At 46.0% G+C, this 26,059-nt stretch overlaps 1 protein-coding gene and 1 long non-coding RNA gene across 15 annotated transcripts in view; one reads left to right on the top strand and one right to left on the bottom strand.

The window, feature by feature from the left end:
* Positions 1-26,059, top strand: part of PALM2AKAP2 (PALM2 and AKAP2 fusion) — a 488,418-nt gene that overhangs the window by 254,151 nt on the left and 208,208 nt on the right. The window lies entirely within an intron of this gene.
* On the bottom strand, positions 12,209-15,832 carry LOC105744392 (uncharacterized). Its single transcript, XR_001117491.3, has 3 exons — positions 15,539-15,832; positions 13,687-13,826; positions 12,209-12,545 (listed from the first exon to the last, which is right to left on the bottom strand). It is a non-coding gene; the product is annotated as an uncharacterized lncRNA (long non-coding RNA).

Here is a 26,059-nt window from a genome sequence, read left to right as displayed (position 1 = left end):
CTCTTCTTTGGGGTTAAAGTTACAGTACCTGGAATTTCCACCTGCTTTCTAGTTCCTGCTCTGCCCTGCCCTCTTGGGACCATAGCACACACAAAAAAGGGCCCCTCTTACAGAGACTGAAAGCTGGATACTTGTGGCTTGTGGTCAGCTTTGGAAGGTAAGGGAGGAAGCTCTCTGAGATTGCATCCAAGCATTTGCAACATTGCATGTGTGTTTCTTAATAGCAAGAGTGGTAGATCCCACCAGGTGCATCCTATGCATCTTGCCTGATTCGGATTTATAGACGCCATTATAATTGCTGAATTATTGGTCCAGTAAATTGGATTTAAAGTGTCCAGAACTATAAAAATAGTTGGAGAATTTTATCTCATACACTGAGACCACTTAAGAGCCAAATTCAGGAGATGTTTGCATTTTACAGTCCTGGGAGCAATTGCTACAATGAAGAAAAAGGACAAAGTAAACTTTCTTGGCAGCTGCTCCCATACTTTTCAGCCTGTAATTGCCATGCCCCAAACTTCCCCTCTGCAAAACTTTTCCAGTTTGAAATCACTGCAGGAAGGTCCTCTAGCTTGTAATGTGACCACTTGTAACCCCTCTACATTCTTGATGCAATGAAAACATCAAGTTTTTTATTCAACAGTTTTCAAAAATTGTACTTTCCAAAGATGGTGGATTAGATGGGTTTCTCGTGTCATTTCCAGCTAGGGCCATCTGCAGTCTTACACTGTGGAGCTCTGACAGCTGAGTCTGGTAGCTGCCATCCAGTGCCCTGGGGGCTGAGGCGACCTTTGAGGGGGGCAGGCATCTTTAGGGAGCTGATTTGGCACCACTGTCATCCGTGCCCAGAGCCGAGTTGGCCTTCTGGCTGCATCCCTACTTTCTTTCTCGTTCTCTTCATTGCTTATGGCCCAGAGAAGCCGAGGCTGACTAATGCTTGTCACTGCACGGCCTGCCACCAGCAGCGTTCCTGGTTTCTCCTCTCCTCAGGTCCAAGCCTTGAGCCCTCCATCCACAGGAGCAAATGGGAGATGAGATGCACAAATCCTCTCAGATCCTAGGATTCCCATTCCCTAGCAACCTCATGCGAGCCCATTAGAAGAAATGCTCCTTTTCCTTCTTCCACCCTGTATTACTCAGCCAAAGGGGTGCTGCTGCAAAATACCAGAAGCCTGCTGGCTTTTATAAAGGGTATTTATTTGGGGTAGGAGCTTACAGATACCAGGCCATAAAGCATAAGCTACTTCCCTCAACAAAGTCTATTTCCACGTGTTGGAGCAAGACAGCTGGCAATATCTGCCAGGGTTCAGGCTTCCTGGGTTCCTCACTTTCCAGGTCTTGCATCTCTTTGGGCTCAGGCCCTCTGTTTTCTCCACAAGGTCAGCTGTAGACTATGAGGCTCTCTAGGCTTTGCCTCTCTCCTCAAGGTCAGCTATAGACTATCAGGCAAACGGCTCTGTCTCTCTCTCCCTCGGGTTTCTGCTGTGTCTAAGGAGCCGTCTCTATTCCTCTGTGTTCTTCTTCTGGCTCAGCTCCTCTCTTCTCAGGGCTTGCTTCTCTTTCCTCTGTGTGCTGACTTCCCGGGGCTCCAAATCAAAACTCCAGCATCAAAATCTTCCAGCACCAAAAAGCTCAGCTCTGTCCTGTGCCATGCCTTTTATCTGTGAGTCCCCACCCACCAAGGGGCAGGGACTCAACACCCTACTAATGTGGCCCAATCAAAGCCCTAATCATAACTTAATCATGCCCAGGTACAGACCAGATTACAAACATAATCCAGTATCTATTTTGGAATTCATAATCATCCAACTGCTACACACTCTAAGAACAACTTCAATACCAAAGATTCCTTTGGATCTCTCACCAAAGGTGTAGGCCTTAACTAGAAATTTCAGGCCAGGTACGAGGCCAGGGTTAGCTTTGGGACAGGTTTATCAGGAGGGGTTGCCACACATCCTCCTTCCCATCCCTGTTTTGAAAAACTGTTTTTAACAAATCTGGAGCACATGCTCAGTTTTATTTGCAGAACAAAGAATAAAGGAATGGCGGCCTCAGTGTGACTTCCCTAAAACCACATGTGGAGTGAAAGGACCACTATGCTTTCTCCCACCTCACTGCTAGTTCTTTCTTAGTGGCTGAAACAGTTTTTATCACCTTGGATACAGAGTCTCTACTGGAATAGTAACCCTCCAGGACTCTGGAGTCTCCTGTTTGTTTTTGCCATGTAGAAAGGCAAAAAACAAACAGAAAAGTGAATAATATCTGAATGGTATCAGTACACAGAGAGCACCTGTTGAGACACAGGGACACTTACACCGGCAAACACTGGCTGCCTGGGGAGAGGCTTTTGAGCACTGCCATGCTCTGTGGCCTGCACCATCTTAGCCACATCCAGGCTGGACCAGCCATCTCTAAGCACCAGCTGCATTCAGGGCCATTGCTGGGCCACACAGCTCCTTTGGGCAAATTAGAAAAAGGCACCCCTCTGTGCAGGACAAGCTGTGTCCTCCACGGGGGCTACTGCTTGGCAAAGCCAGTGGTGAGACTTCAGTCCCCCCTGCTCCCTTGGCCACTGTCCTTGTGCTGTACCAATCTGTACAAGCAGGCTCGATGGCCCAGCTCACTTTCTGGTCTTCATTGGCCTCCTCCTTATTGGTAGAGTATTCCCACTTTCCCCTCCCATTTTTAAATGGGCTTGAGAAGACAAAGCTGAAGGTTTTTACAAGCCACTGGGGAGTACAGACAAATAACCCATCAATTATCAAATAGTATGATATTGCCAATCAAGAAAGTTAAAATAGTCAATGGACGCCTATACAAGGAAAGGGTATTTAACATGCAGTTGGGGAAGTTCAGGTAAAACTTCCTGGAGAAGGTGGTGTTTGAGGAGTGTTTGGTTTTGAGCAGGTAGACATGTGTTTCCTCTCTTTTCTCTTGATATGACATGACATGACATAGCATCCTCTTCATCCCTAACTAGAATATAGATCCTATAAGAGTAAGGACTTTATTTTGTGTCTACTTTATCCCCAGTGCCTAGAACAATGCCCAGCACCTAGGAGGTTGTTCAATAAATATTTTTAAATTTAATTCATCTGCATCAGCCTTAGATAGTCCATAGAATTGTCATGAGGTCCCAAAGCTGTCATTAATCTCCAGAGATGGTGGAGGGTTGTGGTTAGGGCCTGAGCATCAGCATTTGACTTGCTGGGGTCCTCTTGCTGGCTGGGTCACCTTAGGCCAGTTCCTTTAAAAAAGAAGATAATAATGTGTTAAGCTTTATTGGGTTATGGTGAGGATGTAGTTAATATATATAAAGTGCTTAGAACTGTCTTGCCCTTGGCACCCAATCAGGTTTAGCTTTTATTGTTAAAAAAAAAAAAAAGGAAGGTGGTGGACTTGGCCCAGTGGTTAGGGCGTCCGTCTACCACATGGGAGGTCCGCGGTTCAAACCCCGGGCCTCCTTGACCCGTGTGGAGCTGGCCCATGCACAGTGCTGATGTGCACAAGGAGTGCTGTGCCAATCAGGGGTGTCCCCCGCGTAGGGGAGCCCCAGCGCAAGGAGTGTGCCCCGTAAGGAGAGCTGCCCAGCGCGAAAGAGAGCGCAGCCTGCCCAGGAATGGCGCCACCCACACGGAGAAATGACACAACAAGATGACACAGCAAAAAAGAGACACAGATTCTTGTGCCGCTGACAGCAACAGAAGCGGACAAAGCAGATGCAGCAAATAGACACAGAGAACAGACAACCAGGGTGGGGGGGAGGGGGAGAGAAATAAATAAATAAATCTTTAAAAAAAAAAGGAAAAAGTGAACTGACCGGGAAATGGCTGTGGCTCACTCAGTTGGGCTCCCGTCTACCCTATGGGAGGCCCTGGGTTTGCGGCGGAAGGCAGGCTCGCCCGCGTGTTGTGGAGAGCCACTGGCCCACAAGGGCCGTGGAGAGCCGACTCAGCAAGGTGATGCAACAACAAAAAAAGGGAGACAAGCAAAAACACAGAAGCACGTGCAGCAAATGGACACAGAGAGCAGACAGCAAGCAAGCCGCAAAGGGGGAGGGGAAATAAATAAATACACAGAAGAACGCACAGTGAATGGACACAGAGCAGACTGCATGCAAAAAGCCACAAAGGGGGGGATAAACTGAAAAAAAAAAGTGAACTGACCATGTATAATATATAAATAACCTAAAACTGGTTTTACCAGGCTCCTTCTGCACTTCCAGAAACAGCTGAGAGGGTTGCCACAGTTGGAAGCGTAGCGTGAGCATGCCTTTCGGGAGGCAGCTGCGCTGGCACACGGGGTCCAGCGGCACCTTGGACGTGCACCTTGGAAGTGGTCCAGCGAGGAGGGAAGGGAGGCCGGGAGCGGGGTGCTGAAAGAGGAGCCTAGGCCTGGCCACCGCCTTACGCCTTACGGGAGTGAGAAGCTTCTTCCCTCCCACAGGGCAGCTGCCCTGCTCTCAGATTCCTACCCAGGAACCCCCCTTCCCTCTTACCCTGAGGCCCCCAGCAGGAATTCCAGGGCTGTGCTGCCTGCCCGGGGCCTGTTAGCTCAGGCCGAAGATAAAAAAAGAGCAAACCCTGGGACAGAAGAAGCAGGGCGAGCTGAGGGATGGATTTGCGAAGCATCCAGGCCAATTGTGGGGCAGACCAGGTTGAAATGGTAAGAGACTGGAGTGGCCTTGGCAGGTTAATATTGTTTTGTAAAATGTATTTTTGTGCTTTCCAGTTGCTTGTTAAAAAGAAAGGAAAAAAGTCCATCTAGGTTTTCAGAGATGCCCTGCACAGGTCTTGGGGGACTTACTTTATTACAGAAAATGCGTTATTACAGAGATTGTTTGGTTCTCTATACCACTGCTATTCAAAGTCCAGTCCCCAACTGCTGCTGGTCAGCCAATGACAATAGATTGTCATTACCAATCTATGACAAGATAAGGACATTTCATTGGACACAGTAGAGACCAGCTCAGGTGTTGTCATGCTCGGGGGTGAGTTCCACGTGGCATGAGCTGAGTGCCGGTGTTTGTCTATGACAGACTGGAAAATTAAAACCCTGTCCCTGGCAGACAGTTTGAGAAGCTCTGCTGTGAACCAAATGGCCTAGAGATGAATATGTGCCCATGACTGCATATTTCCCTAAGTAGTATAAATATTGCCTTTTCCATCTTTTCATACCATCTTTCTTTAGAGCTGGAAAAGAACTCGCAGAGTGTTTAGACTAAGCCCCTCCCCACATCTGTCATATTAAAGGTGAAGAACCTGTGGCCAGGGTGGACCATAGGATTCTCAGAATGACCCAGCCGGCCAATGATTTTCTGGAACTCAACCCAGGTCCGAGTGCTCTTTCCAAGCTACTGTTCTTTATCTGTACCTAATGCAAAAGTAAGTTTTAGTCCCAAGAACTAGTTGCAAATTCCAAATTGTTGCCCCTGGATGATATGCTTTTCTTGTGAGCAACTGTTTTGTAAGCATGTCCTGGGGGGCATCTCAGGTCTGCCGCAGGGGCTGATATGCCAGTGCCAGGATCTGCTCCATTGAGCCAAGGGCTGGAATCTAAGACACTGAAGTTTTATCGTTGGCCATACAAATGTCTTGGTTTGTGTTCTGGGGGAAAATCTGTTAATGTCCCAGCTGACTCTGCTCCCCCTTGGGCTACCTTAGGAATTTTTTTGTTGGCTCCAAGAGAAGGCCCAGAGAGGTGGGAAAGCAAAAGTGAAACTTGACTCATCATTCGTTAAGACTTCTCATGGTTGTGGACTTAATGATATTCTATTCATGATCTATTGTGGTTAATAATCGAGAAAATGTGGCATTGATATGGAAAAAGTGGCCATGGTGGCTGCTGGGTGTGGGGAAGGGGAGGAAGAGAAGAGATGTGGAGGCATTCTTGGGACTTGGAGTTGTCCTGGGTGGTGCCCCAGGGACAATTGCCGGATGTTGTATGTCCTCCCAAGGCCCACTGGATGGAATGTGGGAAAGTGTGGGCTATGGTGTGGAACACGGGACATGGGGTGCAGCGATGCCCGGAGATGTACTCACCAGACGCAGTGGATATGACATAATGATGGGGGAGAGTGTTATTGGGGGGGGGGGATTGGTGGGGTGGGGACAGTGGGGGCGAATGGGGACCTCATATTTTTTTAATGTAATATTTTTTTAAAAAATGAATAAATTGAGTAGAATTTGAATGAATGAATGAATAAAGAAATAAATAAACATCAGAGGGCTCCAGGAGACCTTTGGCCACGAGCTTGTTCAGCCTCTACCTTCAGGTGGGGTTATGTTTAACCCATTTTTGAGCCATGAGCATTTCTCCTGTTTTTAAGAAGGGGAGAGGGATTCTACGACCAGTACTTCTGGCCAGTACTGCTGTCCTATGACAGGGGAAATGGAGTCAAGGCGGGGAGGAAGCCTGGCTTCCCCAAGCCTGCTCCTTACTGCTGGGAGTCAGGGACGCCCTCACATCTCAAGGACGGTGGCACTTGGGTTCTCGGTGTGTTCCGTGGCTAGTGGAGTCAGGTGCAGCTCTGATGGAGAACGTTACCAAGATGCTTATCAGGCTGCCTTCCAGGGTAACAACTCGCTGGCTTTCGAATGCCCTGACTGGCATTTTCCTTCGCCAGCCTCTGCATCACTTAATAATTGGCCCCAAGTTCTTTTTGCCGCTCCTTGGATGTGAATCCCGTAATAGATATAGAATTCTAGTAGCAGGATAATGTGACTTTTCCACAAATTTAAATATTTGCCATAAATATCATGAACACTGAAACAAACCTGACACCTTCCACGGAGGTTTCTAAGGGTTAAGAGCAAGGATTCTAACTGGATTCCCATCTTTGCCTCACCCTCTGTTGTCTGTATGGTCTTGAGGGGATAACTTAACATTTTTGTGCCTCAGTTTCCTTATCTGTGAAATGGGAATAATCATCGTAGAGACTTCAGAGGAATGTTGTGAGGAGTAAATGAGTCAACATATATATAACACCATGCCTGGCAGTGATGATAGCCACGATTATCTGCCAGGTTTCCTTCAAGCTAATGGAATGGTCCTCAGCACTAGTTTTTGACTATTGGGAGGGAGGGCATATAGTGAAATTATATTTTGAATATATTGAATTATATTTCAAGCCAAAAATTCATTTTGTTCAATATAAAGAATAAGTGTAGATATACAGTTTTTGCAGGGTGGGAGGAATGGATCCATTTTAGAAATGACCGTCATGCCTCACACTGATCATCTCCTTTCATCAAGATTTACTGTGTTTGATGTGCTGTCATTCAGTATGACAGGGGCTGCGAAGGGTGTTCTTTAATCACTGGAATATAGGGATTGCATTAAAACTAATTATAGGTAATCACATTAACAAGCCAAGAAATAGTTACTTAATTTGCTTAAGTGCTCTGTGAAATCTATTTGTGATTTTCTCTGTTCTTTAAGGAAAATTAATAAAGATACACTTTTTTTAAAAAATTAGGCACTGGAACAAAAAAGTCAATAAAAGCAGCAATGGCCTTCTTCCCTTGTAACCATTATATTCATCAGAGGTCGCAGCAATATAAGGTCAGCCTCCTAATGCTTCATGTGTAAGAACAGCCTCCCGGGAGGCAGACTTGGCCCAGTGGTTAGGGCGTCTGTCTACCACATGGGAGGTCTGCGGTTCAAACCCCGGGCCTCCCTGACCCGTGTGGAGCTGGCCCATGCGCAGTGCTGATGCGTGCAGGGAGTGCCGTGCCACGCAAGAGTGTCCGCCGCGTAGGGGAGCCCCACATGCAAGCAGTGCACCCCATAAGGAGAGGCGCCCAATGCGAAACAGTCTATCCTGCCCAAGAATGGTGCCGCACATACCGAGAGCTGAAACAACAAGATGTTGCAACAAAAAGAAACACAGATTCCTGGTGCCGCTGATAAGGATAGAAGCGGTCACAGAAGAACACACAGTGAATAGTCACAGAGAGCAGACAACTGGCGGGGAGGAGATAAATAAATAAAAAATAAATCTTTAAAAAAAAAGAACAGCCTCCTCTATGCACACGGACACATAGTCCATGCTCCGAAGTTTTACAGATGAGGAAACAGATCACCGAAGACTTCTCTTTCTCACTGGAAAATGCAGTTTTCCAAGTGCTAAATTCATGGTTCTTTCTGCCTTTATGTTTGTAAAACTGTCTCTTGACTGGGTTTGGTTTGTGCCCACATTTGAAAGAGCTGGCAGATGTTCCCTTTATTAGGATATATTCACCATTGCTTGTGGAATTAATGTACCTTTTTTTATTTTTTGCTCATCTGCTCAGGTTCTTTTTGCCCATTGTCTGCTCATTGTTTTTGTTCTTTGTTTCTTTAGGAGGCACTAGGAACTGAACCCAGGACCCTCCATCTGGGAGGCAAGCACTCAACTGCTTAAGCACATTTGCTCCCATTAATGCATCTTTTAAAAGTCAATCTCAAGGTTAAAAAGTAGGAATCTAGATTAAAAACAAGACAATACTCTGCTAACAGGTCCTAGGACTCTGAAAAGGGCATTCACTGTAAAATATTTTTCCCTTCCTCAGACATCTTCTATTTATTCTATCTCCCTTTCACTTACTATCCTCTCTTTCTCCTCCCCTTCACCACCATGCTTCATGGAACAATATCCATGCTCAGCATCCCCACCCCCTCACCGCCCATTCACTCTCCTAACGCCTCCACTCACCCTGTGCTTGCCAAGTCTCCAGTGACCATTTAGTGGCTAAGTACAATGGACACTTCTTAATACTCACTTTACTTCACTGTTCAGCAGCAACTGAGATTGCTGAATGCTCCCTATCTCTTGAAACATGGGTCTCTCTTTGGCTTACTTGACATGGTAATAGCTTGATTTTCTCTCTCTTCTTCCTCTGCCCAGTTTTTAAACGTTGGTTCTTTGGGGTTCTTATCATGCCCTTCTTCTTGTCTCACTTCTCACATACTTTCTGAGTGATATCATCTGTTTCCATGGTTTCTGAAATATAAGCTTTCTTTCATCCTAGTTTTTTTCTCCCAAGCCACCCACACAGCCTGGCCATCTCTATGTCCCCCAAACCCTAAAATTCAACATGTCAAAAGTGGAACTCATTCCTTTCTCTAATTTCTTCCTTCTCTATGGTTCTTTTTTTCAATGAGGTGAAATTCATGAAACATAAAATAAACCATTTTAAAGTAAATAATTCATTGTCATTTAGTACTTTCACAGTGTAGTCCAGTCCCTCTTCTGTCTAGTTCTAAAACATGTTCATCACCCCAAAATAAAGCTTTGAAATCTCCCCCCCCCCTTTGGTTTTCAGCCCCTGCAAACCACCAATTTGCTTTCTGTCTCTACAGATTTGCCTATTTTGAGTATTTCATAAAATTGTAATCATAAAATATGTGAGCTTTTGTATTTGGCTTCTTTGACGTAGCATAATGTAGTGGTATAAGCGCTTCATTTCTTTTTATTGCTGAATAATATTCCATTATATGTATATCACAATTTGTCCATTCATCCAGACGGATGTTTGGGTTATTTCCACCTTGGGGCTATTGGGACTAATGTGGCTCTGAACATTCCCATACTTGTGTTTGAGTACCTGCTTTCAACTTGGGGGGTCTATACCTAGAATTGAGATTGCTTGGTCATGTGGTAGGTCTATATTTAACTTTCTCAGGAACTGCCAGACTCTCCTTGGTTCTTAATCTCATGAAGAACATCACCGTGCACCCAGCCACCCAAGTCAGAACCCAGGGCATCCCCCTCTCAGTTCCTCTCCCCCTTGCAACCCCCGTATCTAATCAGTAATTTTGCATCACAAATATTCCTTGAACCTTTCCCACTACCATAAACAGTCACCCACACCACCAGTATCTTTCACCTGGATCGGTACTACAACCTCTTCATCAGGCCCCTTTCCTCCAGGTTTTGTCCATCTAATCCGAACTCTACCCAGCCACCAGAAACGTCTTTTTTTTTTTTTTTAAAGATTTATTTATTTAATTTCCCCCCCTCCCCTGGTTGTCTGTTCTTGGTGTCTATTTGCTGCGTCTTGTTTCTTTGTCCGCTTCTGTTGTCGTCAGCGGCACGGGAAGTGTGGGCGGCGCCATTCCTGGGCAGGCTGCACTTTCTTTTCACGCTGGGCGGCTTTCCTCACGGGTGCACTCCTTGCGCGTGGGGCTCCCGCAGGCGGGGGACACCCTTGCGTGGCACGGCACTCCTTGCGCGCATCAGCGCTGCGCATGGCCAGCTCCACATGGGTCAAGGAGGCCCGGGGTTTGAACCGCGGACCTCCCATATGGTAGACGGACGCCCTAACCACTGGGCCAAAGTCCGTTTCCCCAGAAACGTCTTTTAAAGCTTTTATCTCATGATACTTTTCATGTAGTCTCCATTTTGCCTGCAAGATTAAGTCCAAACTCCTTAATGTGGCTGAGAAAGCCATTTTTGATAGAACCTTTCCAGCCTTAGCTCCCATAACTGTCTTCTCCCCTCACTGGCACTACTCGCAGTTCCCCAGATGTACCAAGCGCCTTCTCTCTCTCATTTCCTCCTCTTTGTTCAAGCTGTCCCTTCTGCATCTCTTCTGCCTGGAACACTGTTTGATGCCTCTCTGCTTGGCTGACTTCTACTGATCCTTCAAGCCTCAATTTAGATATCATTTTCTTTTATTTATTTATTTATTTATAAGATTTATTTTATTTATTTCTTTCCCCTTTCCCCTCCGTTGTTTTCTCTCTGTGTCCATTCACTCTTGTGTTCTTCTGCACCCACTTGCATTATCAGGCGGCACCAGGAAACTGTGTCTCTTTTTGTTGTTGTTGTTGCATCTTCTTGCTATGTCAGCTCTCCATGTGTGTGGTGCCACTTCTGGGCGGGCTCCGCTTTTTTTCACGTGGGGCGGCTCTCCTTACAGGGCATGTTCCTTGCACATGGGGCATCCCTACACGGGGGTGCCCCTGTGTGGCGTGGCACTCCTTGTGCATGGCAGCACTGCGCATGGGCCTGTTTACCACACGGGTCAGGAGGCCTTGGGGATCAAACCCTGGACCTTCCATATGGAAGGAAGATACTGTGTCAGTTGAGCCACATCTGCTTCCCTAGATATCATTTTCTCTGAAGCCTGAAAACTGGTTGACTGTCCTCTATAGACATTTTTAGCTCTGATTTTACCTTATCATTAGCACAGGCCAAGCTGTTTCCTTTCTGTATCCTCCTCTAGCCTCACATCATGAGGGCAAAGAGTATTGCCTTCACTTTTGGATTCCCAGATTCTGGCACACTGCCCATTGCAAAGGGCTTTCCTGCATATTCACAGAAAGAACAAAAGAAGCACAAATGACATAACCAAGGGCGCTCTGGGTATAAACAATCATGAGGTTTTTCTCTGCTTAGGCATCTTGAACTGAAAGTTAGGCCCTTTGGAGGCAGAGAAGACATGCATGTTAGGAGGTGTTGACCATGGTCCCCAGGATCACTGGTTTGGCTGTTGATAACTGACTTTTTGGGACACCTTTTGTAGCCCGTCGATGGTGCCTTGTATCATGGGGCCAGTATAGAAGCAATGGTCTCATTGAGGTTGGTTCAGATGCTTCAAGCCACTACGTCATGAGGGCTCACAGCTCGGGATCTTCTCAATGAGATGTTCTACCTGTTCCAGAGCATATAATAAGTTAGGTGTCAGGTTGCAGGGTTTGCCTCAAGATACCTGCACGTGACACAGGGGGCACTTTGTGCACTGTCCTCCTTCAAGAAGCACAGAGGATCAGAGCGTTCGTGTTTGTGGACATTCTTGTTGTCTTTGATGAGCTTTCTCTTTCCAATAATCGCACAATACAAATCCACAGAATAACAGCAATTTTTTCCCGAGGCTTTGCCTGAATTCCCAAGTGCAGGATCTCAGTTAATGGAATATGACTTTACTGCCACTAGATGGCAGCCCATGTGCACATAAACCTCTCCCACTTAGAGAAACTTAATTTTCTGGAATTTTTATAAACATATAGATACACACACAGAATCTTAACTTTCACCAGTCTTGAAGCCAGTAATCACTACTCTAATTTTCCTTTTAGCATTGAAATGACAAGACTTAATCAAATTCTCTGGAAAATTGGTTTAGCTTAAGAATTTCTGTTATGCGTGTTCTTGGCACCCACAAACCACACGATTGAGAAACCGCGTTTGAATTTATTTTCTTAGATAGTATGTTTTGCTTTGTCTTGTAAAGTAGCACATGCCATATTTAATAGAATAATCTTTAAATTAAATACATTTTGAAAGCATTGGAAGAGACAGGAGGAACAAACATTTCAATAGCATTTATTCCATGTCAGGCAGTGTTCTGAGATCTTTTCAATATTAACTTATTCGAGCTTTGAAATTGTGCTTTCCCAAGTACATTAGCATAACCGTTTTATGATGAGGAAGCAGAGGGAGAGGTTAGGAACATGCCCAGCATTTTAGCCAGTAAAGGGCAGAGCCACGTGCAAAACTCCCATCAGTGACCCTCTTGATCGTGGCTCACTTGCGACGCATCATGCTGCCTTCCCCTCACCTAAAACAAACAGAGGAGGCTCAGAAAGGAATCAAATTGTGGTGTGCAAGGTGTTTGGATTCTGGTTTTTCTTCTTTCCTTCCTTTTAACTTTCTTATCTATGATTTAGGAATAAAATAATTCCTAATTGCTGTGTGAGGACTTGGGAACTCGAAAGCATTACACAAATGTTTGCTGTTACTATTATCATTATGCCACTTTGGATTTCTTGGGAACCTGAAAACGCTTACATGTATGTGCCCAGGAAGCTTGTGATCTTCATTCATTCCCACAAAGAACATCCGTTACTGGTTGCAGATCCGCATGAGACCTCCCATCCTGAGGTGTCTTTACTATTTCACTAATAAATCTAGTCTGCCCCGGACCCTCTTACAGTTGAGTGTTGCAATGACGTGTCCTTGCTTTCAGCAGGCAGGTCTCCCTTAGCCTCCTGAACCGGAAATGACAGACAAGTGTAGGACAACCTCAGGGGTGGGTCCATGGCTCCATCTGGAGATGGCCAGCGTGATTCCACACAGGCCAAAGCACCAGGAAGAGACAGAACTGTCTCCCTCTTTTTTTCTTCTTTTCTTCCTCTTTTCTTTTCCCCTCCCCTCCTTTTGATTTATTATTTTGGAACACAGTGTACTGCCTTCATATCCAAAGAGTTCCCATGTCAAATGGCCAATCAGATCATCTGATCATCTGTTTGAGAGGGTTTCAGTTAAAACGAAAAGGCTCTGGGTAAATTTTAAGCAGTATCGTTCTTCCTTGGACCTGAGGCAAACCACTTTTGTATAGGTTCTCCTAGCTTCTCTAATGTGCCTTAAGTAAAGCTTTGCCTCCTGGGCTTGAAACTTAGGAAAGACAGTGTGCCCTGGCCTGGCTTGGAGCCCTACATGGGAATTATTTTGTATTTGGAGGTTCTCGTGGGTTGGCTCTTGGTGTAAGGAAAATTCTATACTTCAGATCATTTTGGATTTAAACTCAGACACACATTATTCTCATTTTTTACTTCTTAACACACCAACTGTCGTAAAACAGAATCAGGGCTGATAAGTCTATAGGGATAAAGTTCATCAGAGAGAATATTTTAAACTTTATTTTTAGCCCCTACAATTTTGGTCTCAAAAACCCACAACCACGGGTGTCACTTTCTTACCTTCTGCAGGGCCTCGGTGGGACCATGCCCCACTCAGCTGCCTTCACCTCGGTCAGGTGGGTTCATCCTCCAAGGCCACTCCATCTGTCCCGGGTGTGGACCGGGGCCAGGGGGTGTGGATGCTTCTGCTTCAAACCCTTCTGCAGCAAGAGGAAAGGGCCTTATAGGGCCTGTCTCTCGAGCATTTTAAAGGCAAATTATTCTGATTTGTCTGTAAGATGAAAAACGGCAGAGAGCTGGCAGAGGTTCCTGTGAGCATGCAGAGGGAAGCCCAGGGGGCAGGGCTGAGTGTGACTGTCACCCACACAGGATGCCCAGAGGACTTGGTGTCCAGGGCTGACGCAGCCATCAGCAGTCAGGGAGAGGGGACGCCTGGCGCTGGCCCAGACTCCGGGCATAGCCCCTTCGCCTGCTCTTTCAAGCCCTTTCCTGGGGCAGCAGTGTGAGGGCAGTGACACTGCTCACGCAGCCAAGGGCTAGTTCTCCTCGCAGGAGATCTGGGACCATCGCAGTCCTTGGCACAGTTTAAATCAGCCTTTCACCACGGGCCACCAGCAGGAGCAGGAATGCCTGGCTGCTGCTGCTGCATTTCCTCTTTTCCCAAGAAGCAAGGCCTGTGGTGTCTCTGAGAGCTGGGCTGGCACAGGGAAATGGTTGAGTTGTGTCCCCCCAAGAGGTATGTTGAAGTCCTAGCCCCCGGTGCCTGGGACTTTGACCTTATTTGGAAATAGGGTCGATGAAGGTGTAATCAAGTTAAGATGAAGTCATACTGGATTAGGGTGGGCTCTGATCTAATGACTGATGTCCTTGTAAAACGAGGAGAGGACCCCAGACACAGAGACAAGACGGCGGTGTTAAGACAGAGGCAGAGATAAGCATTGCGCTGCGTCAAGCCCAGGAACACCTGGAGCCACCAGAAGCTGGAAGAGGCAAGGAAGGGTCCTTCCGAGGGAGCGTGGTCCCGCGACGCATTGGCTTTGGACTTCTAGCCTCCAAAACTATGAAAGAATACATTTCTGATGTTGTAAGTCACCTTTTCTGGGGTAATCTCTTATGGTAGCTTTAGGAAATAAATACAGGAAAGCAGGAAAGAAAAGCAAAGCACGGAGTCTGGCTAAACCCAAGCAAATGCTAGCTGCTGAGCAACCTCGAGCCAATTTTGTAGTTTAACAAATTAATGTGGCATATTTTTTTTCAGCTCAGCCTGTGGGGTCACATTAGTGCCCAAAAAAAAAAAAAGTCATACATTTCATTACAATATAAAAATGAATAAATGAACCCCATGTCACATCCCACGATAGTCCATGCCAAGCACAGCCTCATCGTCTCTCGCCTGGACAACTCCTAATTATCTTTCTGCTCTCATTCTCCACCTCTTCCACACAGCTGTGGGCATAGTCTTTCTAAAACACAGCTGATCATTTCACTCCCTTAAAACAAACAGGTGAGAAGCTTCAATGGTTTCCTTTTGTCTTCAGAGTCAAATCTAAACTCCTCAGTGTGCATTCAAGAGCATCCCATCCTGGGCCTGACTTGCCCCATCTCGAGTGTAGATGAACAATCTGGTCCTACAGAGGTACTCACTATTCTCTTGGACACTCCTTGCACATTTCTGCCTTAGAGCCCCCTTTATCCATTCTGTCACTTTGGACCAAAATACCTTCCAAACACCTCTCTGCCTTGATCATTTTTCTCAGCCTCAAGATTCAACCGAAACGTTCCAAGCTCAGGGAACCCTGCCCTGGCCCTCCCTAGGCAGAGCAGTCAAGCTCTTTTCCTTGCCTTCCCACAGCATTTGGACTCTATCCTGAACTCCACTGAGCACTCTACCGTAAATTGTTTGTTCACATACCTGCTTCCCCCATCAGATGATGGATTTCTCAAAAGTAGAGACTGGGTAACTGTCACTGCTCAACAATTAATGAATGAACCAGAATAGTCCAAGTCTCTCTTCCAAGGCCAGGGGCTGCTGCTATAAGTGCTGTGATTTCTGTCTCTGCCCCCCTGGCCGGGAACCTCACCTGTTGTCATTTCAGGTGCCAAGTGTTTGGTCTCTGAGCCTACTATGTCCTGATCCAAACCCATGATTGCAGCCCTCAGCTTCTTACAGGAGGAAAGGTCCAGAACCCTGGGAGGAAGGGGCAGGGTGCAGTAACTGCACCTCTGAGAATATGACAGAGAACAATGGCAGGAAACCTCCAAATGAGAAACAATCCACAGGGCACAGTCCATGTGGAGAAGCTTCCTGATTGGCTTGATCTCTTCTGAGCAGGAACTCTTAGAATAACTTCAGAATTATCCCAGTGGGATGACAAACTTCTCCACTGGGGAGGAGCCGTCATCTGGTCATGTCAAGCATGGAAAACACAGTCAGGAAAAAACCCACAAAACCTAAGAGGAAGGAATGTCCCTTCAGGATGATCAGGTTAGATTTACCAAGCCTCCCAGCCCCCGCCACAGCTCCCCATGCTGGCCTCCTGAGGCCCGGCTTCAGGCAGTTAAACTGTCATCTGGGGTTTCCAGATGAATACATTCTCCCCACTGTGGCTCAGAGGTCAGAATGGCCACTGGCCCTTTGGTAGCCAGTCAGGCAGCTCATGGAAGCCCATGCTGGAGGGGGGGCCACAGGAGGGAACGCCCCTTCCAGAATCACATTCTCATGTACAAAACATTCTTTTAGGCATGGCTGAGGATGGCAGTAAACGAGCTGCTGTTTCTGCACTCTCAGAGCAGTGGTTTTCAAACTGTGTTCCCTTCCATGGAAAGGCCAAGGTGAGGCAACAGTTGGAGGTGGAGGAGCTCCCAGGCAGCTTCATTTGATCAGTATGTTCTATAAGTGGAAACACTGAAACCCTTTGGAGTAGAAGCATTTTCATTTCCTCTTTGGAAGGGGGCAGCTCAGAGTAACAGCTAACAGCCTAGGCTGTAGCAACAGGCAGACATGGGTTCAAATCCCAGCTCTGCCACTTGCTAGCCGTTGGTACAAGTCACGTAACCTCCCTAAACCTCAGATTCTTCATCTGCCTAATGCAGGTTTTAGCAGCAACTGCTTTGCAGTCTGTAAGGAATTGAAAAATGTTTACAAATCATCTACCACGTTATCTGACCCATGTATGTTACGTGTTCAATAAATATTAGCTACTTTTACTACTACTACTGTTGGACCTTAAATACTTTTTTTAATGAATGACTCATTATGATACATACTCGATCATCTTGAAAGCACTATCAGGCTCCCCGGAGTAACCACCAGTGTGGACAACAGGCAAAAAAGTGCTTATTATCCTCAGTTTGGGGCATTTATCAAAGCTGTGGCTGCAGCTGTGTGGACTGTGTGCCGGCACACACACACACACACGCACAGAGGCTGATAGGAAAGTCTAACTCAGCGAGAAAGCTATCACAAAGTGCTGGATTCAGGCACAAACAATGAGTAAACAGGGATTTGGAAGAAAGGAATGCACCGCATAAACAGTTTTCACAATCTGGTCTGAACGCCCAGATGCTTCCTGCGTGAAGGCGTGAACTCACTGGGAACCACAGAGCCAAGCGAGGTAAACGCTGAGACCCTGCATCCTTCTGCTCCCATTCCTGCCTAGCTGGGGATCCCCACCTGTGGTATCATTCAGGTGAGCCCCAGAGTAAGTAAGGGTGAATTTGCTGTTTGAAGAATCATTTTTGATTGAAGGAATAGAGCCAGAGGATCTGTCTTGAGGCTACTTGCAGTTGAGAAACAATTTCTGCATTTGTTGAAACATTCATCTCCTCAGCCAGCACTCACGAAGCACTGTCAAGGAGCCAGGTTCCTGGCTAGATGCTGAAAATTCAAAGATAAAGAAAGGGTGGTCATTGTCCTCAAGCCGTCTGCAAACTGTGGAGTTGGGGAGGGAACATCCAATCCATAAACAGGTGATAAAAATACAATGGGATAAATATGTCCACAAGAAAGAAGCGGGCCAGATATGGGAGCAGTGAGGCAGGAGACCTTCATGGGAGAGGTATCAGGGGAGGCTTTGAGGAAGAGGGAATCTTGAGAAGTAATTAGCCTGGGGAAGGGGAAGGGGAAGGGAGGGGACACAGGCACTCCAGATGGAGAGAGCGGGAGGAGCAAAGGCTTTGAGACAAGAGAGAGCTACTGTGCAGGGATCTCGGTTCCTAGAGGTACCTGGGAGGTAACAGAGAGAGTGTGTCTTCTTAAGGATCTTATAGGGAGGGGTTTTAAGCAGGAGTGTGCCACTGTGGTGTGTACAGACACATACTGGGTTTGAGGGTGATGAGGCTGGGTAGAAGGAGAAAAATAGTTAGAAGGAGGCGGTTGTAGGCATTTAGGGGAAGGAGAGATCCCGTATCAGAGCTGGAGAGGAGATGGATGTGGAATACGTATCTGGGGCAAATTGGCAGGACTTAGTGGCTAATGGGATATAGAGATGTGATGATTAAAGAGGGGCAAGATGCAGGGCAGGACAACCTCCAAGTTGCCATCTTAAGTGAAGGGTTGATGGAGATACCACCCGTTGAGCTAAGGAATGCTGGAGGGAGCTTTGTGAAGAAAGGTCGCTTTGGTCTTGCCTGTGCTGGAGCTGTGCTATCTGTGGACCAGCCAGGTGGAGACATTCAGAATGCAATTGTATAGAAAGGCCAGAGCTCAGGAGAAAGGCTGGCGATTGAGGTGGGTTAGATGTCAGCAGGGAGGTGGGAATGAAAGCATGAGGCTGGACATGATTAGCCAAACAGAAAACATCAAGTGAGAAGAACAGAGGGTCAAATACACACCGAAGAAACGAGTAGAAGTGGAGCCACACTGAAAAGGGTGTCATGGCCACCGAAGGGAGAAGGAGCAGTCAGCAATGTCCTCACAGATGAGGGCAAATAGGGTCCCCCTGGTGAGTGTCCGCTGAATTTGGCAGTCAGGAGGTCATAGACCCTCTCAAGCAGACACAGCAGAGCAGAGGGGGCAGAAGGCGAGTGTGGTAAGCTGAGAGGAGGTGAGGAAGTGGAGGCAGCCAGGCACGGCTGCTCTGCAAAATCTGGAAGAGCAACTGAGCGGTACACTAGAAGCGGATGCAGGGTCGAGAGAAGTTCAACTATTTTTAGTGTGGGAGAGAACTCATTCTTCTTTCTGGCCTCCAGGGAAGGAGGCCTCTCAGAGGGAGGCTGACGATACAGGGAGGGGGCGAAATGGATGGGGCGCCATCCCAGAGGAATCGACCTGAGGCCCTGTGCGGTGTGGCCTTTGCCCTTCAGCAGCAGGGTCCTGAGTCACCGACAGACCCGGGATGTGGGAATGAGGCTGGATGGGCCTTTTTCTCTTCCTAGGAAAAAATGGCGTTTCTGGGGAAGAAGGGGTTTGACTTATTCAGAAAGGCATTGCTTTGAAAGGAGGTCATCTCATTTTGCTCTAATCAAAACTCTTCAGTTCTGATGAGACAGCCTCAAATAAGAATCAATGCTTGGCTCAAGCATGGAAATGATTTCCCGGAGCGGAAATCAACTTGGCCAGATTCTGGCGAAGTGAGTCATGTGATTCCAGGCTGAGTAAAACTCACAGGAAAAGGAGAGGGGCTGGCTTCCAGGGAAGACCGAAAACTTACAGAGAGAGAAATTTCATTCATGTTCCTTTAAGATTAAATCTGATTGTACCAAAATCAGTAGTGAAAATCAGTATGTCGCAGCTGTACGCTTAGCAAAAAATATAAATAACTCCAATAATCATGTTCCCTTTCCCCCCCGAATATCTAAATTAGTGTTAGAATAGCAAAATCAAGTCAAGATTTTTTAAATTATATTTTCTATCACCTTCTCCCAGTTCATTTCACAATAGGATCTTTTACTTTAAGCTTTGCCTTGTTTTGCCTTCATTCAACAAATATTTATTGACCATTTATATGTACAGGGAAGCGTAGGAGGCATAGTAATAAAATAAATATAGTCCTATCTCTGAAAAAGTTTATGTTGAGAGAGTGGTGGCTGAAGCAGGGTTGGCGAGGATAAAGACATGTTTAAAGGTTGACTGGAGGGCCTTACCTAGCAAGTACGTGTGAGGATCAGAAATTCGTTGGGGATTCAGGAGGAATGTACACAGGCTGGGAGGAGTCAAGAAAACATGGCGAAAGATTTGGGTTTTGATGAGTGGGTCTGTTTTCAGCAGATGGACCTGGGAGTAGAGAGTCATTTCTGGCTTTTTCGTGACCACAGGGGAAGGTGCTGAGCAGAGTGTAGACAGAGTGAGCTTCTGGCAGGAGAGGTGTGATTGGATCCTGGAAGCTGGGGTAGAGAGCCTCCAGGTTTTCAACAAGGAAGAAAATGAGCTGTACTTCAGGAATTCTTAAATGGACCCTTCTCTTCTCTGCCCTATTTCTGTCTCCGTGATGACACGAAAAAAATATAATAAATGGGTTTGAGTTTTCACTAACACCCTACAGTCAAGGAAGCCCTGTTCTTTCAGGAGAAGTGGAAATCCTCTGTTTATTTAAGGGTAATTAACAATTTCTTTTCACAGTAAAATACCAAACAAACCACCGTGACTCCAGATATATTCTAAATACAAGGAAGCCGCTTCCTTACAAATTGAATCACAAATGGAAAATATTTTGGAAATGCCATGGAAACAAATGCACCATCTTCCTGAAATATGGAAAATGAATTTTGTAGCATCAATTAGTGTGACTCCAAACAACATTCTTCCCAGTGTTCTACCTAGAATATAGAAAAACAGAGAGAGAGAGAGCTCTAAGAGCTTAATGATGTGTAATATTTGTTAAACTTCCTTTGAAAAATCTAATTTCAAATCTGAAGACCTCTTTTAAACCCAGAAATTGAGTTGGTCTAGAACCACGAGCCTGGCTATCTATCCATATATATATATATATATATATATATTTTTTTTTTTTTTTTTTTTTTTTTGAGGTACCAGGGGTGAGGATTGAATCCAGGACCTCATAAATGGGAAGTCAGCACTCAACCACTGAGCCCTGAGCTTCCCTAAGTTGTTTTTTCATTTGTTTTGCATGTTTGTTTTCCCAGGAGGCACTGGGAACTGAACCTGGGACCACCAATGTATGAGGCTGGCACTCAACTGCTCGAGCTGCATCTGCTCCCTGGCTATCTATCTATATTGAGGATGAGGCAGTTAAACTTTTTTCTTTTTATAAATTTGTGTTAAATATGTTAGTGAATCAGTGCCCATGTTTGCATTCATGACTATTACTATGTTGAGGGAAAGAGTGAAAAGACAAATTCTTTCTTGGAGCAAAATTCTAACCACTGCCCCTCCCCCTCAATATATTGATAAGAATATAGAAAAACAGAGGGACCGATTGTCCAAGTTCTAGCCCTTGGAAGTCCAGAGATTGGGTCTAATAAATGCCGTGAACTGTGGGAACTCCATGCTGAGAACTGGGAAGACCCAAACGGAGCTCACTATCCAAGGTGGACACGAAGCAGGGCCCAGTGGGGGGCGGTAGGGGTGGGAAGAGGAGAAACGGAAAGGGGTGCACAGACCAAGGGGAAGGAGGACTTCTGCGTTCCCTCATGGAATAAACTCAGCACCACTGGAAAGGGCAGTGAAGAAATGGTCCCCGAATCCTCAGGCTCCTAAGTCTCCTTCTGAAGAAGCTGTGAGCAAGACCAGCATATCCCTGACAATGGACTGAACCTTTACAGCCTTCTTAACTATTGAGGGACACAGGGTAGGGTTACACACATAAGCCGTGAGCAGGCCCAGCACTGCTGCTCAGGTGACATGAGTCTGAGTTTCAGGAAATACTTCTAGAATAAAAGGAGATGCTGACAGACTGGCTGAAGGTGCTGAGGTCAGACCTGTTATACGTCTTTTTCCTCTCGGCTCCTTCTATTCCCTCAAGGACTCTGTGGGGCCCTGCGGCTTTCCTCAGTTTCTTATTTCACCCCCACCCCCCCATCCCCCCTTATTTGGGAGGTGGGAAGCTCTGTGTGTGGAGAATTTCAGGCAGAGGTAGGGGCCTTCCTGCTGACAACAGTTAGGTCAAATGGTTTCCCTTCCCATCTGCCCTCTGTGGCTCTATGAGCATGAAGCAGCACCCTGAGTTGCACTGTCAGTTCTTAAGGGAATGGGGGGAGAAAAAGGATGCAGCCCTAGAGAGGTTGGAGGAGAGTGCAAAGATTACAGGTTCTCCAGCCAGACTGCCAGCATCCAAGTCCTGGCTCCACATTAGCTCTTTGACCCTGTGCAAGTAGATGAGCTCTCTGTGCCTCAGCTCCCTCGTCTGTAGTTTTCCTGCCTCATGGGATATTGTGAAAATAAATGACCAGAATACATGTAAAACCTTTAGAACGGTGCCTAGCACATCGTAAGCACTCCATAAGCCTAATAGTTACTATTATTGTTTTATACATAATATATATAGCAAAAACAAGATTAGAATTGTTGGCATCACAGGTAATTATTGTTATCATCATTCTAATGGAGAAAGAAAAATGAAGCACAACTTAGTTTTTGGCAACACACTTTCCAAAACAGTAAGGATATTGAAGCCAAGTTTCTTTAGGTCATACTCTTTTGGATTCAACCAACAGATGCCCAGATAAAGGAAAAGTTTTTGGGTCCTGGAACTAACAAGAGGAGAGATGGAGCAGAGGTTGGGAAGCAGGAGCGAGAGAGTCAATGGCACAGTGTTGCTCTCTGCCAGCCTCTCCTTCCGTGCCTCTCTTGGTCCCAGTTCTGTTTTCTTCTACTGCCGAGGGGAAGGATACAGGTTCTCAGCAGGGCCTTGAAGGCCCAGCAAGGCACAGCTGAAGAAAAGCCCAAAGCGAGCTGCTGGGGAGGGGAATAGGAAGGTTCAGGACCTTTTGGGGCACTGTGCTGAGCCATGTCAACCAGAGAGCAGAGGCTGCTGTGACTGAAAAGGCCGTGCAAGGCCACATGCCTCTGGGTAAAAGCAGGAGAATATGATATTCTGAGACTTGGCCCATGCCGTCTCTTCTGTCTGGCTTTGTTTCTTCTCCTTTCCACCTGGTGAATGCATCCTGCAAGTCCCAGCCAACATGTCACCTACTCGCTCAAGCTTTTCTCACCATGTTATATCAGTTGGGAATTGCATTCAGCTCTGAGGAGCAGCAACCCCACAATGTTGCTTAAACTCATAACAAGAAACATGGAGCAGGTCAGTCTGGGTCTAGCGCCATCTTGGACCCAGGCGTTTTCTCTCTTTCTGCACACTCAGCATCCTTGTCCCTTGTGGACACATGATGACTGCCCCACCCCTAGCATCATGTCACTTGTGTTGAGCAGAATAATGGACCCCCAAAGATGTCCCTGTGAATATGTGAAGTTACATGGCAAAGGGCAATTATGTTGCAGATGCAATTAAGGTTGCTAATCACCTGGCCTTAAAATAGGGAGTTTATCCTGCGTTATCTGAGTGAAGCCAATATAATCACAAAGTTCTTAAAAATGGGAGAAAGAAGCAGAAGAAGAGAGTCAGAGAGAGATGTGGCTGTGGAAGAAATGTCAGAGAGACCCAACATGGCCCAAAGCTTTGAAGATCGAAGTCAAGAAATGTCAATGGTCTCTAAGAGCTGGAGAAGGCAAGGAAACAGAGCTTCCAGAATAGAACATAACCCTGCCAACAGCTTGATTTTAACTCAGTGAAACCCTTGTCAACCTTTTGAGTTACAGAACTATAAGATAATAAATTTGCCTTGTTTTAAGCCACTAAGTTCATGGAAATTTGTTACAGCAGCAATAGGAATCCACTACATCCCTGTGTCACCAGGTTCTTGTACCAGGCAGGAAGAAGAGAAAGGCAAAGGGCATATGCCACTTGTGTCAACCCTCCTCCCCCTTATAAGGCACTTTCCCAGAAGCCACATCCAACCTTGAACCCGGGACCTCGTATGTGGGAAGCCAGTGCTCAACCATAACAACAACAATTTTTGCTTACTTCTCACTGGCCAGAACTGTCCCTGGCCACCCTGATTTGCAAAGGAAGATGGGATATGTACTTGTTCTGCTGGGCACATTACCACCCTCAACAAAATAAGTGTTTTGCTAGTATGGAAGAAGGGGAGAGGAGATACTGAGCAGACAACTTGGACTCTAAGATGCACACGCCCAGGCAGAACTGACTGTTTCACAGTGCGCCGTTCTCTATTATTGCCCGTTCTGAGTATTATAAATATATGCTTACATGGCTGCTCTCGCTACTCGGCTGTGAAATCTCACAGTCATACACACTGCATCTGATTTCTCCCTCTGTCCCAAGTACTCAGCACGGCGCCTTGTACAGAGGAGGTGTCTGTGTGAAGATGGGTGAATGGGTGGGTGAAGGTGGAAAATGAATTTTAAAATAAGTGATGATTGGTGTACTTCATAGAGCCATATGTCCATTTATTTTCTTGTGCTGATGGTCTATTGGGGTTAGGTAGATTTTATACAGCCATTTGACCGTGACTGCAACCTCATCTCCAGTAAATTAACCCTACACAGCTGCAGTATGTCACCTTTCCTTACAGCTTCTTACAGTTTGCTTTTTGCTCTGAAGAAAACTGTGCAAGCCAGTCAGAAGTTGTAACATGCACCTGTCACAGCCTAAAGAGCCTCGATTAACCTTGCGTATAAATTACACTTCCTGCCCATTCTTTATTTTTAGCCCCGCAATATCTCCTTGGCTCCTCCAGGGAAGACCTCATTAGATTTCAGCCTCACATCTACAAAACAGTGGCGTTTCTGCCGGGCTGGATTGACTGTTATTAACCCCATGGCACCCTGCTGCTTGGGAAGCTCCTCGGCCCTGGGCCTCGGCTTTTCCACAGCACCCGGCAGCTGGGCCATCTGGCGCCCTCAGCACCTGGCCCAAGCCTACGTGTGAATTTGTAGAAAAATCTGTTATTCGTATGTGACTTGCTTAGACTTGCATGGACCATCCGTTCCCCTCATTCATTCCCTTTGGGTGAAACCTAGTTGTTGTTATCGCAAAGGCTTAGTTTCGTTGTGGTTTTTTTTCTCTCTCCATTCCTTCTCAGTTACATAGTATCATGACCCAAATCTTTAGTGCCTGAACTATATAGCTGAGTACATTGAAATCCACAGGGCCAGGGGCAAGTGTGGAGACACAGGGGGGCCGACCAGTGGCAGGTCACATGGCATCCTTAACCATTTGGGGCCACTTTGCCAGGGGAAGTGAGTTTCTTAGAGTCAGCCATTTTTGACATGATCTTGTTTCTTTTAGAATCCCCTGTAGTGCCTGGCTAATAGTTTAGCCAAGCAAGTCAAGTAGATGTTCACTGAACTGGATTTAATTAGACATTAGAGTTTACCTATTTAAACCCTTCACTTGGCAGATGAGAAACTGGGGTCCATGAATCCCCCCAAATAATTTACACAAAATGTAGTGAACATTTGGAACCCTAAAGGAGTTTTATATCTCCAAGTCACTTGGCCTTTTCTTCTTCTCAACATTCTGTTTGCATCTCAAACCCCCCCCCCCCCCATGGCCTCTCAAATCAAAGTTTGCTGAAGAACTCACCCTGGTCTTAGAAATACTGAAGGCCTTATCTAGGCTGAACCATAACTCTGGGCAACTTGTTTCAGTATTTTTTTTTCTCATTCATTCAGTATACATGTATTGAGCATGTGTGCCCTCCCCACAATGGATTTTTAATCTAATAGAGGAAACTGATAATTTATGTATACCCTAACAGAGTTTAAAGTTAACTAAACCTCCACTCTATTGACATTTGGGGCCAGATGAATCTTTATTGTGGGGGACTGTCCTATGCATTGGGGGGTGTTTAGCTTCATTCTTGGCCTCTACCTCTAGAGGACGGTAGCAGCCTCCATCCCCGCTGACAACCAGAAATGTCTCTAGACATTGCCCAGCATCCCCTGGGTTGAGAACACTGATCTAACACAGAGTAGCTTTGATCAGATGTCTGATAAAATATAATAACTTGCTAAGAAATGGTCAGGAAGGAGATCTTATTTCCTTCTGGTGTCTAGGAAAGCCTCATGGGGAAGGTGGCACCTGAACGGAGACTTCAGGAATGTACGGGCTTTCCTCTCTTAATTTTTTTTCTTTATTAGAGATGTTGTGGGTTGACAGAACAATCATGCATGTACCACCCCACCACTAACACCTTGCAGGGATGTGGAACATTGATTACAATGGATGATAGCACATTTCATAATTGTAATGTTAGTTAAAGTCCATGGTTTAACTTAGGGTCCATTGTTTGTATAGTGAAGTTATATGGATTTTTTAAAAATTCTGTTTTGTTACTGTATATACAATCTAACACTTCCCCTTTTCATCATATTCAGATATATATTTCAGTGCTGTTAATTGTGATCACAATGTTGTGCTACCAGCCCATGTGTTCTCTGTGCTCTGTGGAT

This window comes from Dasypus novemcinctus, chromosome 8, assembly GCF_030445035.2.
Source record: "Dasypus novemcinctus isolate mDasNov1 chromosome 8, mDasNov1.1.hap2, whole genome shotgun sequence".
NCBI classification, from domain to species: Eukaryota; Metazoa; Chordata; class Mammalia; order Cingulata; family Dasypodidae; genus Dasypus; species Dasypus novemcinctus.
The sequence above is the reverse complement of the archived record's forward strand: the minus strand, read 5'-3'. Positions and strand labels throughout refer to the sequence as shown.